We start from the raw sequence: 15640 nt of genomic DNA on the forward strand, positions 1-15640 counted from the left end.
AAAAAAGTTCAGGTCCTTGGCAGAAAAACAGCCAATTGATTTCTCTGGAAGTGATACTGGTCACAACCGGCCGTTCACAATGCTTGAGCTTGAAATGGCCCTTGGAGTAAGGAAGCAGTCAGCACCTGGTCCAGATATGATTCATTATGTACTGCTGAGGCACCTGTCGGTTGAATCGTCAGTGCATTTGTTGTCTTTCTTTAGTCATTTCTGGGGAGCTTCTTGTTTTCCACGCTGCTAGAATCGAGCGCACATTATTCCCATTTCGAAGCCCGGCAAATACCCTTCCCCACCAGCAAGTTATCGGCCTATGGCACTGACTAGTTGTCTAGGAAAAAACTTATGAGAGCCATATAAACAAAAGGCAAGTACACACTGTAGAACAAAAGAAAATTTAGGATAAAAAAACAGTGTAGTTTCAAAAGAGGTCCTTCAACCTTAGATCACCATGTCCGGTTGGTGACTTTCGTGCGTGAGGCTTTTGTGAACCGGCAGCATTGCCTTTCTTTCTTTTTTGATTTACAGAAAGCTTACGATACAGAATGGCGGTGCGGAATACTTCAGGACCTGTATAGGTGCGGTGTTCGTGGTCGGATGCTGCGTTGCATGAGGGACTTCTTGACAGGCCGTTTTTTTTTTCAGATCCTCGTGAGATCCGCGATCTCGGATGTTTTTACAGAAAACAACGGCGTCCCACGAGGCGGTGTCTTCAGTGTTACCTTGTTCGCAATTAAGATCAACAGCCTCGCTGCAGTTTTATCACAACCAGTTTATTATTCATTGCACGTAGACGATAACCGGATCGCTTCTTCTCATGCAGCTTGTCAATTTGTGAGCGCTAATTGCTGATAGCAATAAATAGGATGAGTAAGTGGGTCGATAAATATGATTTCCGGTTTCCACCAGGAAAAACGGTGCGCGTGCCTTTTTCGTTACGTCGGGGGTTTCGCTAGATCCCAGCTTGCAAATGAATGGCACTGACATAACCGTTAGGGATGAACACAAGTTCTTGGGTGTTATGTTTTATAAGACGCTCACTTTTCAGACTCATCTAAAGGAACTGAAGCGAAAGTGTCTCAAATCTGCTAATGTTCTCAAGGTGCTGGCACACATGTCCTTGGGTTCTGACAGGAGGTGCCCTCCTGCGGCTCTAGAACTCGCTGGCTCGTTCCCGTCTCGACTATGGTGCGGGTATAGGGCTCGACACGACCGTAATCTTGAAAAGTGCTAGATCCTGTGCATCACAATTGGACTTCGACTTGCCAAGGAGGCCGTCCGAACTTCGCCTGTCCCGAGTTTGTAAGCAGAGACGTACCAAATGGCACTAGAAATGCGAAGAAAGTACCTCAGCTTATGCTATAGTTATAAAGTTAACTATGACCCTGAACACCCATCTTTCAGCTGTTGGCAGGTATCTCCTTTTTTACGTCTTTTTGAGAACAAGCTAAGCATAGTACGGCCTTTAAGCCTCCGCATTCAAAGCCTGCCTGCATCCTTTCAGCTTGCACTTCCTGAGCATAGCTTGATGACGAGAGATTAAAGCATTGCTCCTCGAAAGGCGATGCACTATACCTGTGACTGGTCGGTAGCGAAATACAATAAGCGATCTGTTACGCCACTAGTTCTTCAGAAAGAGTTTATGACCTTGCAAGCTAAGTATAAAGACAATGCACAATTTTTCACTGATGGTGCGAAACCTCCACACTTTGTCGGTTCGGCTGTATATTAAGAACACTTTGTGAAAGCTCGACGGCTTGACTCTGTTGCCAGCATTTTTGCTGCAGTACTTTATGGTGTGCTCATTGTTATTGAATATATTTTAGGCAACAATATCAGGAAAGCTATTTTGTTCTTGGACTCCCAGTGTGCTATCGTTTCTCTGTGTTCCCTCAATCATTCTAAGAATCGGCTCTTGCAACAAGTACGGGTAGAGTTAAATCTGGCCTTCCAAATGGGATACATTATCAGGCTGTGCTGGGTACCAAGCCATGTGGGAATTTCAGGTAATGAGAAGGCGGATAGTCTAACAGCCTCTGTTAAGGACGCTCTGGAAACCCCGGTTCGGCTGCACCAAGAAGATTTTAAACGAGCTCTCGAACAATCAATCTATTATTCCTGGCAGCTAGACTGGGACAAATAAATAAATAATAAGCTACATGTCGTCAAACCACGTTAGCAACTATGGGAGAGTTCGCACCATAGAGACCGTCGCCATGAAGTTTTAATGTGTCGTTCGAGAATTGGACATTCACGTGTGAGCCATCGACATCTTCTTTGTGGTGATGACACCCCAGTCTCTCAGCATTGCGGTGAATTGCTAACTATACTGCATATTCTATGGCACTGCAAATTCTTTTAGCAAGAACATCAAAAAAGTTTCCCTTCACTTTCCAGATATCTTCCATTTGATCCAGCCTTCTCGGTGGGAGATGAACCTTTAGTTCCTTTTGGTCAGATTTTGGGTTTTCTTTAAAAAAAAACTGGCTCTCTGCACCAGGTATAGATCTTCTGCATAGTAATTCCTACATTTTACTATAGATTCTTTATTTATTTTTTTGTCGCAGCATGGTCTATGTTGCTTTTTGCGCCATTAAACATCTAATAATCAATCAATTATGCTCCGCGATATGCTACAGCCCTCTAATACTTCAACTACGTGATAGTGCAACCCGTTGACGCCTCCAAGCGGCAAACTCATAACTAAGGCACCCTTGGCCCTGCATGACATGATGACATGAAGGCCACGCAGCCTCTCCTGATATGCATCACACTCTTCAATGGTTAGTTTTGAAGCGCTTTCAAAACTTCATAACTGTCGACAATTAGAATGAGGCGTATAGCCATCCGCTTAAAATACAAGCATGGAATTATCAATAACATGTTTACCTGATAATATTAAATTTGTTTGTTTCCTTATATTTTAGATTTTGATTCGGCGTCTCTTTAAAGCTTTCGGCGATCGGCCGCTGATTGTAACTGAGTGTTTAAATAATCGTCTTTGATTGTATACTGCCCTTCGATTTTCTCTTTATTTGGCTTGCGTTTAGTTTGATGCTTCGACATGGTATGTTAGACGTAATATCGGAGACAACGTTACTAGGCCGGCAAGCTGTTTGTGATTTGACGTTTCTTACAAAATTGTTACATCGACTTATATAAAAAATAAAGGTATGATTATATAAAGAATTGGGCAGGTCTGGTCACATAATTATATGCGATTCATATCCGGCCCTTATATCTATATCTGGCCATATATGCTTATATGTGCAAATTCCTTATATGCTGATATCTGGATTACTTTAAATAATACCATATCTGGACCTGCCGAAGATGTATGCATCAATTCCAATATATGGCAATCCTAAATGGAATGCTACCTGCAGTTTTCTAGCTATCTCCAAAACATAACCTTTACCGATCTAAAAATTGCAGTATGATGTATATTTTGTAAAGAATGGTGTATAAAACTATCTACCCAGATAACACATTTCACTAAGTAGGCAATCTTTCATCTGGTTACTCGAACCAAAAACCTAACAGAATACACCAAAACTTCGTTCGTGTTTCTATACACTGTTTTATGTGAAGTCCAGACGCAGCCTAGGCTACGAGCTGGGGCTCGTCACGCCATTACATGTGCTCTATCATTGCATAGCCAATCATAAAAAAAAGCTTGGAGTCGTGCTTTTGAGGCTGCTTGATTGGTTCCTTTACCTGGTAGAGTTGGCTGCATGTGAACTCAACTTGAAACAAAGTATAGGCGCCAAGTCGTGAATTATCGCACTCATTCCACAAACTTTCCAATTCTCTTTTGTCTTTTGAACACGCTTAAAGCTCCACTAACGAGGAGTAACGTGAGTTACTTTTTATCGGTAATGGTAGCGTCCTTTATTTCGCAAGTAACGAGTAACGCATCTTGTGACTTGTTTGGGGGGTCAACGCCTACAACACTGGTGTTGAGTCCCCTCTCTGGTAGATCCAGGCCGTTTTGTCACGGGCTTCCTTGCCAGACTCGTCGTTGAAGTTCTTTGCATTTCCAAAGATTCCCCTTGTGCCGTTCTTTGTTCAAAGTTCCCCAGTTGCTTCTCGCCGACCTCCTATTTCTCTGTAGAGGCTCTATCGTTGGCTTTTTTCGAACAACTCCCTTTTCTTTTGTGGATCGATTTATCGTATCACTGTCCCTCCCAAGTTGGGATCTCCGGTCTCCGTAAGTTGTCGTTCAAGCTCCCCAACACATTATTTTGGCCCGTGCGTCACGCACAAGCACTCACAAACAGGCACAACTGTTCGTCAGAAAGAATGTAAAACTACGAGCTCACCACTGTTCCCCCGACTCGATGAAATTACCACATAAAATCAAAAGCAAAAAAATTAACGCATAGTTCAAAAAAAAAAAGAAATTACAAGCAAGTTCACTCTTTGGAGGTGGATGACAAACGAAGTTGTTTAGCAGACGACACAGGCGGTGGTGCTTGCTGCCCACCGCCATCGCTGACATTCTCTTTGCCGTTCCAGCCTTTGCTCTTCGTGGGCGCGTTGCTCTTCGGGAGTCCGGACTATACACGGCCTCCCATTACGACGAGATTATTTAAGTAAAAATGGTGAACGGCAACCTCTCTTTCTGTTTTGTTATATACATTCGCGTGGACGATTATCGCCGCTCCGAGGAGCCGGAGGAAACCAGACACGCGCGCCGGAACCGCCACCCTACGGAAAGTAGACGCGCGTGACGAGACCACCACGCCGGAAGAGAGGAAGGAAGAACTAGGCACGCCAGCGCTTGAAACGACGAGAAAGAGTGGGCTGTGCGATTTTTCTTTGACGTACACGAAAACTATGACTTCCGATCGATTTCAGCATTGTTTTAGCAGCAATTCCCTATGGCTAGTAGCATCAAACGAAGTGTCCAGCGTTGATGCGTCTGGATTGAAGCACCGTTCACTCACGCTCACGGAAAGCCTTCTCTGAGACGTCTCCACCTCTTGCGCCTCTCTGCTCTTGTTAACACAGGCAGTGTTGGTTCCTGCTTTGATAATCTAAAAAATCCACGAAACCCTATAGCCATAGACTGCGCGACGGGACCGCCACCCCGGGAGAGCAGAAGGAACTAGGCACACAAGCGCTTGGAACAACGACAACTACTGGCGTACACGAAAAATCCATGGAACCCTAGCCATAAACAACTTCGCTGTAAAAGTTCAGTCAGGAGCAGAAAGGCAACAGTAAACACGTTATTTAACATGTTACAGGGCGCGCGTTGTTTTTAACTGCAATTTCTTTTCTATTCTAAAGTTTTCTAATGCTTAACTTTTTATTGAAGGGAGCCTAAATCCAGACTCAACGAGTTCTACGAGATGACATCGGCGCTCCTGGAGAAGTCAACACATATTCAATACCTTGCGGCAACGTTTCATACTATAAAAAATATTTAATTACTTATGATTGAAATACCTACACCGTCTCAACAGGCATACAAGGACATACACACAAAAAGACACTCTATATAACAATAAGATGACAAAATAATAATAGATAATATTCAATGACTTTAATGTACAAATACTTCAGCAATGCAGATAAAAATCAGCGCCTATGTATAGACTTGAAAAAAAAATAGCTCTCGCAATTATAATTTTACTATTTCACTGGGCATTCTATTTAACTCTTTATTAGACCGCAAAGAAGAGGAACCCTTGAACAAATCAATAATTTATTTGAACGGATGATTCTTTTATATCTGCTTTGTAATACATATGTAGGCTAAAGACAAAACCGGGAAATACCGGCTTAAGGATGGCCGGTGTTCCACCGATCATCGACTGTCCGGAAACATGAAGGTGACGAGGAACTTTAGTTCCTCGTCACCTTCATGAACTTTAGTTCCTCGTCACCTTTGTGAAAGAAGAGGTTGTTTTGGCCGATTCGAATGGGGAAGCCAAAAAACACCGAAGGCCGCGTTAATATCAGACCCCCCGTCTGATAATAACGCGGCCTTCGGTGTTTTTTGGCTGCGTTTTTCAGCAACATCTTGCGGGCAGCCCAGCCGCTGCGCCTACCATATGCCAACGCATTAGATGGGGGATGGTAGTACGTTGAATGGGATAACGATTTTTCTAAGATTATAACATCTCTTTTGCACCACCTTCGTCATTTATTATTACAAGCTCGGAGATCGTGAGTTTTTTGTAAACACGCTTCTGGGAATTATACTTGAGGTTAGCCTTTGTTTTCGCTTTATACATGAAAATTAAAACACTCGAAGAAGTTTAAAAATATTTAAACAAAAATAAGGTAATAGCAAGTAGTGCGACAGTGAACTTTTGAAACGCGTATATGATAACGAATGAAGCTGACGAGAGGACGAGCAGTGAACTGAAAATAAAGGTTTAAACGGCGAACTCGTGCCATACGAAATGAAGAACGGGCGTCGAGGCAGCAGAAAAGCGGGCGGCGATTTATGGACGTAACAGCAAGCGAGAGCGAGACTTACCCGAAAAGGACGCGGGCCGCTCCTATCTGGAATGTGTTGGCATCTGGAATGTTCGGCAAAGAAGCTTCGAGCGTTGCGGGCTCGGGGCAAGAATGAACAGGCACTTTTGAGATGAAGAAACAAAGTCGAAATGACGAAAGTTACGCCCCGAGTAAGAATAAACGGGAACATTCAAGAATTTCGTGACCGAGCGTTCTTTGCTCGGTCCTGAGCACGGCAATATGTCGAATTCAGAAACTTAAGATAACAAATTAATTGAGTGCCCTTCAGTTTATATGAGCATTAGGATGTGAATAAACAGTAGTTCATAATGAATGTTATAAAAAAGTTTTAGATATATTGATCTACGTGCTTAACGCAGCACGTTGTTTTATAAGGCGCGTAGGGTGATTTCAGATGAGATCGACAAAAGGGTGACTGGTCGACATTTCTAAATGAACTGGTGATTTTATATGCCATTGTGTGTCTGGTACAAACGAAAACAAACTTAGTTCTCACCAGAACAAAATTTGGGGACAAAAAAATTGTAAGGCATGAAAAGGTGGACAGTTGCAATAACGCACACTGATGGAGGGGGCACGTTTAAAAATGAATAACAAAAAGGATAAACTTAAAAAGAATTTTAATACTTTTCAAAAACAAACTATGGATAAAGCTGACTTGTAATATAAAGTAATAATATTTATTAATATTTTTTTCTAAAATTTGCCAAACATGTTTCCTCGAACGAGAAATAGCAAAATTTTGAGGCTTGTATCTCATAAAATGAGTTAATCATTGTCATACAATTTGCAGGTGGTATTCTACCTATATATTTCTATTTCATAAAAAAAAAAATAAGGTGTCGGAGTGATAAGATTTTCGGGATATATTTAGGAAAACATGGGAAGAAATCACACAATTAAAAAGTCCGATGCAAATGAAAGAAAATACCTTCGATTTTTTTTTTAAATTTGTGGACCTTGTGATATTCTATTTTAGCATTCATTTCTATTAAAACATGTTGCATTGTGTTACTGAGAAAGAAGAAACAACTTTCCAAAGTAGGGTCCTTATTCAAAGCATACACCTAGTAGCGCCCTATACGACAAGGGACTTTGAGTTCCAGTTTCAGGAAACTGACAGACATCTTTCATAAATTTTTATTCATTGACAACTAGAACTAGAGCAATCGGTCATACAGTAAATGTGATGAGAAACTATATACAAAATTTTACATACAGCGCACAAAGAGGCATCATATTAGAGGCTAGTGATTCGATAAAAGATTATGCAGTGTGAAGTTTTACTTTCCGGTATAATTTATATTTCAAATAAAAGAAACAATTTTACTTACGCACACACAACTAAAAATAGAACACTAAAGTTCTTTAGGTTAGCTATGTATTCCCGGGGACAAACCATTCCAGGTGAGGGGTGCCACCACGCCGGGGTGTAAGAGCTTCGATACTGCCGGTGAACGAATGGATCGTGGCAAGGCGAGATATTTTATCTTGCGGGAATATAACGTTTTGTGATTCTCATATGGTGATTAGATAAAGATTATAAGCTATCGCCAGAAAAAATAGTAGGTTAAATACCCCGCGAAGAAAACTGTTATAAATAAGAGGTCCCTGCATCTACAATGAGCAGTCCTTGGGGCATCAAATTTGGCACTTTACACTAAGGCTTTGCTCGATGTACCCGTTTAATAAAGTTTCTTCTAACCAGATCCGACTGCCCGTGGTACATCCATGTCACAGGTTCCTTCTGTTGATGACTTTCACAGCCGCCATGCGCGCCAAGACTGAATGCCAGGAAAGACGCGCACCGTCAGCCACTCTTCTTTTTTTTTGTATACGGTGCTGAACAAGCTCAGTTTCGTCCAGATACGCAGGATGCACCCAGTTTCTCAAATGGAAAGCTCATCAGTGTCCTGGCCGTCTGAATGGCGTTTATTGAGCGCTCTCTCAGGTTGTTCAGCGCGGCCTGGTGCTTCACGAGTCCGCCAACTTCATCGCATGCATTTTCCCATGTCCAGATGCAGAAAATAACCACTGGGTTTGTGGGCAATCATTCTGTGCAAACTGGTGAAGCTGGTAGTGATTCTTAAAATGACTAGCGGCCCAGTCACTGAGGTACGTCACGTGCGAGTATACCCCAACGTTGTCTTCAACCCACTCTTTCACCTGTTCTAGAACGGGAACTCAGAGTCACTTCTTGTATAAGGCACTGCTAAGTGTAGGCTCTGAAAAAGGACCCTACTTTGGGGAGTTGTTTCTTCTTTCTCAATAAAATAATGCAACATGTTTTAATAGAAATTAATGCCGAAATAGAATATAACAGGGTACCCGAATTAAAAAAAAAATCGAAGGTGGTGTTTTTTTATTCGCATTGGAATTTATCGTTGTTTGATTGTTTCCTTTGTTTGCCTAAATGTATCGCGACTATCGTATCACTCAGATAACTTATTGTTTTTAAATAATAGCCGTATATAATTAGAATACTTTCTACAAATTATATCATAATATTTAAATTATTTTATTAGATACAGGCCTCCTAAATTTTCCATTTGTCGCTCGAGCAGGCATGTTTTGGCAATTTAAAAAAAAAATAAATAAAATTTAAATAAATATGATTACGTTACATTAGAAGCAGGCTGTACCAATAATTTGCGTTTAAGAAGTATTAAATATTTCCTAATGTTTTCGTTTTAGTTATTTACTCTCAAAGTGCCCTCTCCATGAGTGCGTGTTAATGCAACTGTCCACCTCTTCATGCATTACGATTTTTTCTGTCCCCAAATATTTTTTTCTGTTTAAAAAATATTTAGGACTAGTTTATACTAGACACTCGGCAATAGCATATAAAAGCGCCAGTTAATTTAAAAATGTCGACCAGCCACCCTTTGGTTGATCTTATCTGATAGCATCCTCGATCATCCGCACCGGTGCGCACCGGTGCACTGAGGTGCGCCCCGTCGTCTTCGAACAAGTGCACCGGTGCGCACCGGACGTCCTCGAGCAACGAAGCGCACCTTTTCGGTGCAGCTTTCCGTTGCCCCAACGCGCACCGAGAAAATCGACGGTGCGCCGGGGTGCAGTCCCATCAGGCACTGCGGCCAGGAGCGGGAATCGAGGAGATGGCGGGAATAGCAGACGAGCAGTCTATCGAGGTAGCGAATTTGTGAAAATGAACACGCCTCGCATCTGCATTCGATGAATTCCTCAATTTTTTTGAGAGCGAGACGACGAGCTTCTTATCATCGCCGCGGTTACCGGCGATTGCTGCGGTGGCAACGAGCGCCCGAAAGGTGTGAACTTCGTGTTAAGCGTTGCGAGGTGTTTCGATGACACCGAGGTACGGCCATTCTGTGGTGGTTCTCTTTCTCGAACCGACAATGATGGGCAGCATTTACCTGTGGAATTGTCACCTGCTTCGTGACCCCATCGACAATCACGTCCACGATGTTCATTCGTGTGGGACCGCCAAATCCGCGAGTAAAAAAAACAAGAAATTGACAGCAGACGAGCACCGCGCGCGGACCTACGCAAGAAAAAACGAACAAAATGCGAGGTGACACATGGTGGAGCTCGCCGCGGTGCACCGCCGCGGCGCAGTTTGTCTTCGATCTTGCACCGACTTCGTGCTGCACGACCGAGGAGCGCTGTGCACTGTCCAGGTTTCAGGGCGATTTCGGTGCAAGTTGATCGAAGATGCTATGAAAGAACCCAATACGGTTGTTCCTATAAAATACATAAATTAGCCCAATAAACCCGTTGTTTGCCACGCAAATCTCCCACTAACCAAATAGTAATTTTCTTGGTAGCTCTTACGTTTTCCTGATGTACTGATGAAACTTGTACTCTTAAGCCTAATAGGCATGCAATTACGTGGATCAACTGCATTCACCAGGATAAGAAATTCTCCTTCCACGTTGAAGTACCCCCCAGTGTATGCTCATAGAGAGTCTTACGTGGCCTTAACAAAGCGCACCCGCTGGAATGTCCGTGCGTTTCTGAGCAGTAATACTACTCTTAAAGGGGCACTGACACCCCAAAGGTTGTATTCTTTTTTATTGTGTAAAACGATGCAGGTTGTAGTCATAGACACGCAAAAAAAAACCGCATCGCGAAAAAAAATTTCCCTGCGCGCGCGCGCGCCTTTTTATTTTTGGCGTTTATATTTCCCGCGCTAACCTCCTTGCTTCTTTTGATCGGTGACGTCAAAAATCAGGAAATTTAGAAGCTTTGTAGGCGACATTTCTATAACATTTAATAACGGCAATCGTAAAACATGTTTTTTAACGCAATGACGAACGCACTACGGCCTTTCTTTTTGAAATACCAAAAATCAGATTTCGGTGTGATGTCGCTTCCTGAATTTTTGTTCTCCCTCGGAAACCTTGGCGGCGCTCGAGCAGAGGCTTATCGCCGAGTCGGGGAAGACCGGTTTTTCCCCGCGTCGGCTCCCTTGTATCCCGCCTGCTCATCTCCTCCTCTCTTCGGGTCGCGGTAGCAACGGCGCTTCGCTTCACAGCGTGGTGCGGAGGTCCGAAAGAAAGTCGAGTCGCAGGAGACCGCAAAATTTGACTCACTGCGCTGGCGCGGATCGCGCGGGAACTTCAAATTCGGCATTTGGAAATTGTTTTTTTTAATTCACAAATACTGAATTCCCAAGTTTCGAATTTTGAGGGTAATGTCCCGGCATCATTTTCAATCGTTTCGGATAATAAAATAAATTACGATTTTGATGTGTCAGTGCCCCTTTAAGTCAAGTGCAGTTTTAAAAGTTAATTACGTTTCTTCCAGGGGAGGTTACTATGTTGCCAGGCCTGCGGAAGGACTCCGGTTGATTTCCCTGAACACTAACTTCTGCTACCAATTCAATTTGTAAGCACTACTTTATATTCTAGTTTAAGACCTAGTCTCAAATCCTCACCTATAAATAAAGCGACCGCGCGAGAACAAACACGTAGATGTCAAGTTTCTAACACCAGTTTTACCTGAAGGAGTGAAGCCGAAGCTACAAGTGCAGGCTTCCTGCTACGTTTTCTAGTAATGCGTGCATGCATGTGCGTGCCTGGCAGGCAAGTTAAAATCCTGGTTGTAGCTTTAGATACGTTGACGAGCGCTACGGAAGAAAAGAAAACACAAGAAAAATCCGAGACAGAGTAAACAAGCAGTTCGACAAATCTTAACAGAATTGTATCAAATATGTGCATTGGCCACATATTCAATAAATAAACCGTAAATGCGCATCGCGGCGCAAAACAATGTTAATATGTGGCGAGCGATTGTCAACGTGACCTTCGTTTGCTTCAAAATGTAGGATACATGTACGCGGCAAAGAAGCGCTATCAAGTTTGTTCGCCTAACGTTTTTAGTAAGTACATATATCAGTGTGGTATAATATTTCGTATTACGTCTATGCAACCTTTCATATGAGGATGGATGATAGTGCTATCTTAATTATTCTTAGAGGGAGCACGAAAGCGCGTGGCATCAAGTACTACCTTAGCACTCATACTGCGCATGCGTCGAAAGTATGCCCTAATCGCGCACATAGCGTCATCAGAGAGCTTGCGCGTCGTCTGCTACGCGCAATCGTCTCTTTCACACGTTGCCTGCTTCACGCAAAATCTCGCGCGGAACTTGTGGTATGAAACTGCGTGTAGATTAAGTTATGAGCACAACGTGAAACAATGAGGATCTTATTGTTTTTGATAGCGCTCAACAGTAGTGAATAAATTTAACTAGCTCTTATAGTTAATTGAAATGATGCAAGATCTGTAAGTGTTTTTGTAGAATCTGGTGTGCTTCAGAAAGGCACACATTTCCTCGAACTTGCACTGTTGTCAGAACGATTGCAGCACGTCGTCATGGCCAGAGTTCCGAAGCGGGCAGATCGAAAACCATTGAGCTTGCCCAGACATTTCACTGGCAGCGGGTCATGGGAGCTTCCGCAAATAGCCCCGTGAAGACGGTTAACCGCTTCTCTCGTGCTTTTCTGTATGAAGGTCGGGTTCACGATGCGCCTCGAGGGTGTCCACCAAGAGCGACGACCTAGGACGAAGATCGTTTCAGTGACGTAACTGCCGTCGAGGACCCCTTCTTTTCGGCCAGAGAAACTTGAGAGCACCTTGGATTGAGCCTCTCAGACACGACAGTTCGACGCAAGTTGACTGCCGTTCTGCATAGGGCTATGCCAGCGCAGAATACCTCACTCACAGCTTGAAACAAAAAGGCGAGGCTTCCTTTCGCGATAAGGCACGCGTCATGGACAGCATACGACTGGGGCAGGGTTGCCCTTCTCGAATGAGTTCACGTTTTCCAAGAGGTACGATCACTCCTTGTGTTTGCAGAGAGTTCGCGTTGTACGGTAAGTCTAGCTTTAATACACTGGTCTTCTAAATATTCTAAATAATTTAAATTGTGAAATGTTTCGCCATTTGTTGGCGATCTCGCTACACACTGGGAATTTTGTGTGCTTCAATTTCGTTCAATAACAGGCAATTTTCTTAGCGGTATGTTTGGTTTTATGTTTGTTTCGTATTTTTTCTTAATGCACGCTAATTACATTGCTGTTTCTTTTATACTCCTGGCTCACCTGTATGGTAGAGATCTTCAACCTTTGATTCCAAATTTCTTAGTTTTGTGCTCTGCTGGATGTCTATTGAGGCAGTGCACATGCACAGCTATAGTCGATATGCTCCTGCAAGAACAATCCTGCTTACATGCAGCGCTTCTCCGGGAGCGAAAGACATCCGTCACTGTTTGGGGGGGCCACCTTCAGGCACGGCCTTGAGCCTCTGCACCGCATCGCCAAGAGGCTGACTTCGACCCGATACTGCGACGTGGTGGACACTGTGCTCTTACCCCATTTGCATAGTGGTCGTTTCCTGAAAAGAGAGGTCCTCTTTCAGCAAGACCTCGCTCTTATCCACACGATTATCGTCTTGAAGGACTACTTGCACCAGTCAAGCATAGAGGACTTGCCCTGGGTTTGCAAAGGTGCAGACCTCAGTATTGCTGAGAACCTGTTGGGCGGAACAAAAACGGCTATGGTGCGGATGCCAATTTATTCGGCAACAGCAAACCACATGTCTGTCGCAGTTCAAGCAGACTGGGAACGCCTCATAGCAGACAAATCTTTTGTGTCTGCTCTGTACGACTCTTGGCCGTCGAAGATGACAGCTTTCATTAACGTAAACGGAAAAATAACTCGTTATTGAGTCTGCTTGTAATGAATTGTTCGTTTATTTTTGAAACTGCGCAAACGGGACGTCCATCTGTTTTAATATAATTGTGCTTTATTAGTAATATTTTCAATAATTTTATTTGGCACTCGTTGTGGAACCTCTTCATCATCTCATTCGAGTGCATAAAGCTCTTACTTCGCCCTTGGGGCTTTTACGTCTGCTCCACACAACACACAACGCTCATTCAAGTTTGTGGCCATGCCAAAAGCGATGGCCACAAATTAAAGAAGTTAAGACAACATTATTGGTGAAGACGCGCCTGCCGACACTGCAGCTTGTCGCGGCTTGAGCTGGCACTAAGCTGCACGGGAGGCAGCATCGGCAAAGCTGGCGCTGATGGGGACTCAAAAATAAATCAAAACGCCACATTGCTTAGTTGTTTAAGCAAATAGAAAAACTAGACAAAGAGCAGCAGAGGTGCACACTGATGAAGCATTCATTTAACAGTTCACCGCCCCTTTGAAATGCCAAACAATTCGCTAGCTGCGTTATAGAGCCGGCAGCCCACGCCGCGCGTAGCGGACGACGCACGTAGCAGACGACGCGCTAGAGGAACGATGACTCGATTCGCGCAGTGAAAATATTTTATCTTCGCATGGGGGAAGCGCATGGGCTGCAGTTGCGTACCAGGCCGTTAGGGAGCTCCGATAGTGGTTGATGCAACGCCCTCCCGCGTTTCCTCTAAATGTGATCCTATAGTATAAAATAAAAGTGCTTGAACCTATAGAAATTACCAGGAAATTAATATTTGATTGGGATGAGTAATTCAGGATTACGTTTTACTGAGTGCATATTGTTTAGTTGGTCTAAAGAAGACTTGTGTACGACAGTAAAGAATCAAAAGTCCGCATTTAGGTACAACATTTTCGAATTTAAAGGATAATAGTATTATCGCATACTTACTCCCTAAATTACTCCCTAAAACCGCGTATATTATAGTTCTCGACTACTTTAACAAAATGTGAAATAAATCAATATTTTGTACACTCATATTATTTCTAAATTTAATTTAAATTGAACTTTTAATCCTTGCGCCAACAGATGGTTTTACTTTTATTAACTACAAAAATGTAAAATTCCTGTGTTTTCAATCAATTTCTCTATAAGTTTACTATTACTTTACAATTATAAATCTCTAGACCTTGATCTGTTCGAATGTCTTTTGGGTATTCTTATTGAAATAAATGGCTCGTTATGGCTTGAGCTATTTGTTTGCCTCACTTATTTTACCGGTGTGTGCATATTTAGCTAATATATCAGTACCGGTTAAAATAAATTTTGTCTTGAATATATATTACTTTCAACAAAATTAGTTTGCCATTGATCATCTATTCTATACACAATAATTCCACGTTTTATTAATTTGTTTCTAAACGGTATGAATTGCGTACATACGTCTTGTTTCTCGGTCAACTTTTTAATCTTTTGTACAGCCCTATTGACTGTCTTGAATATCCTTTATTCCTGAAGGTCCTCCATTAGGATCATATTAAAAATTTTCTAAGTATTTCCAAATTGGGCATTTATTGGTACCACATATTTGCCATTTACCTTGACCCATTGGTCAATCCACTTTCTGAATAGACGCATTAGATGAAGTTCTAAGCCCGTCTAAAGTATCATAATAATAATATAATCTTTTGAATATGTATACTTACTTTTCAAGTCATGATTTTGTCCTTTTATATAGTAAGAAAAAACTATCTAGATGATTTAATAATGATTTATTACCATTATGTTCTCAGTGTGATAAAAAAGACTTGTATAATATCAAATTGTGTTTTATTTTCAAGATTATTTTAAATATAGCGAATGTAACAATTAAGATATAAAATAGTTTTACTTTCAATATCTAATGACATAAGCAAATAAATGGAAAGCTGGGCTGGTTGGTACATTGTGCGGAAAGA

The sequence above is a fragment of the Ixodes scapularis genome, unplaced genomic scaffold (assembly GCF_016920785.2).
Source record: "Ixodes scapularis isolate PalLabHiFi unplaced genomic scaffold, ASM1692078v2 PGA_scaffold2__306_contigs__length_199485367, whole genome shotgun sequence".
Taxonomy (NCBI): domain Eukaryota; kingdom Metazoa; phylum Arthropoda; class Arachnida; order Ixodida; family Ixodidae; genus Ixodes; species Ixodes scapularis.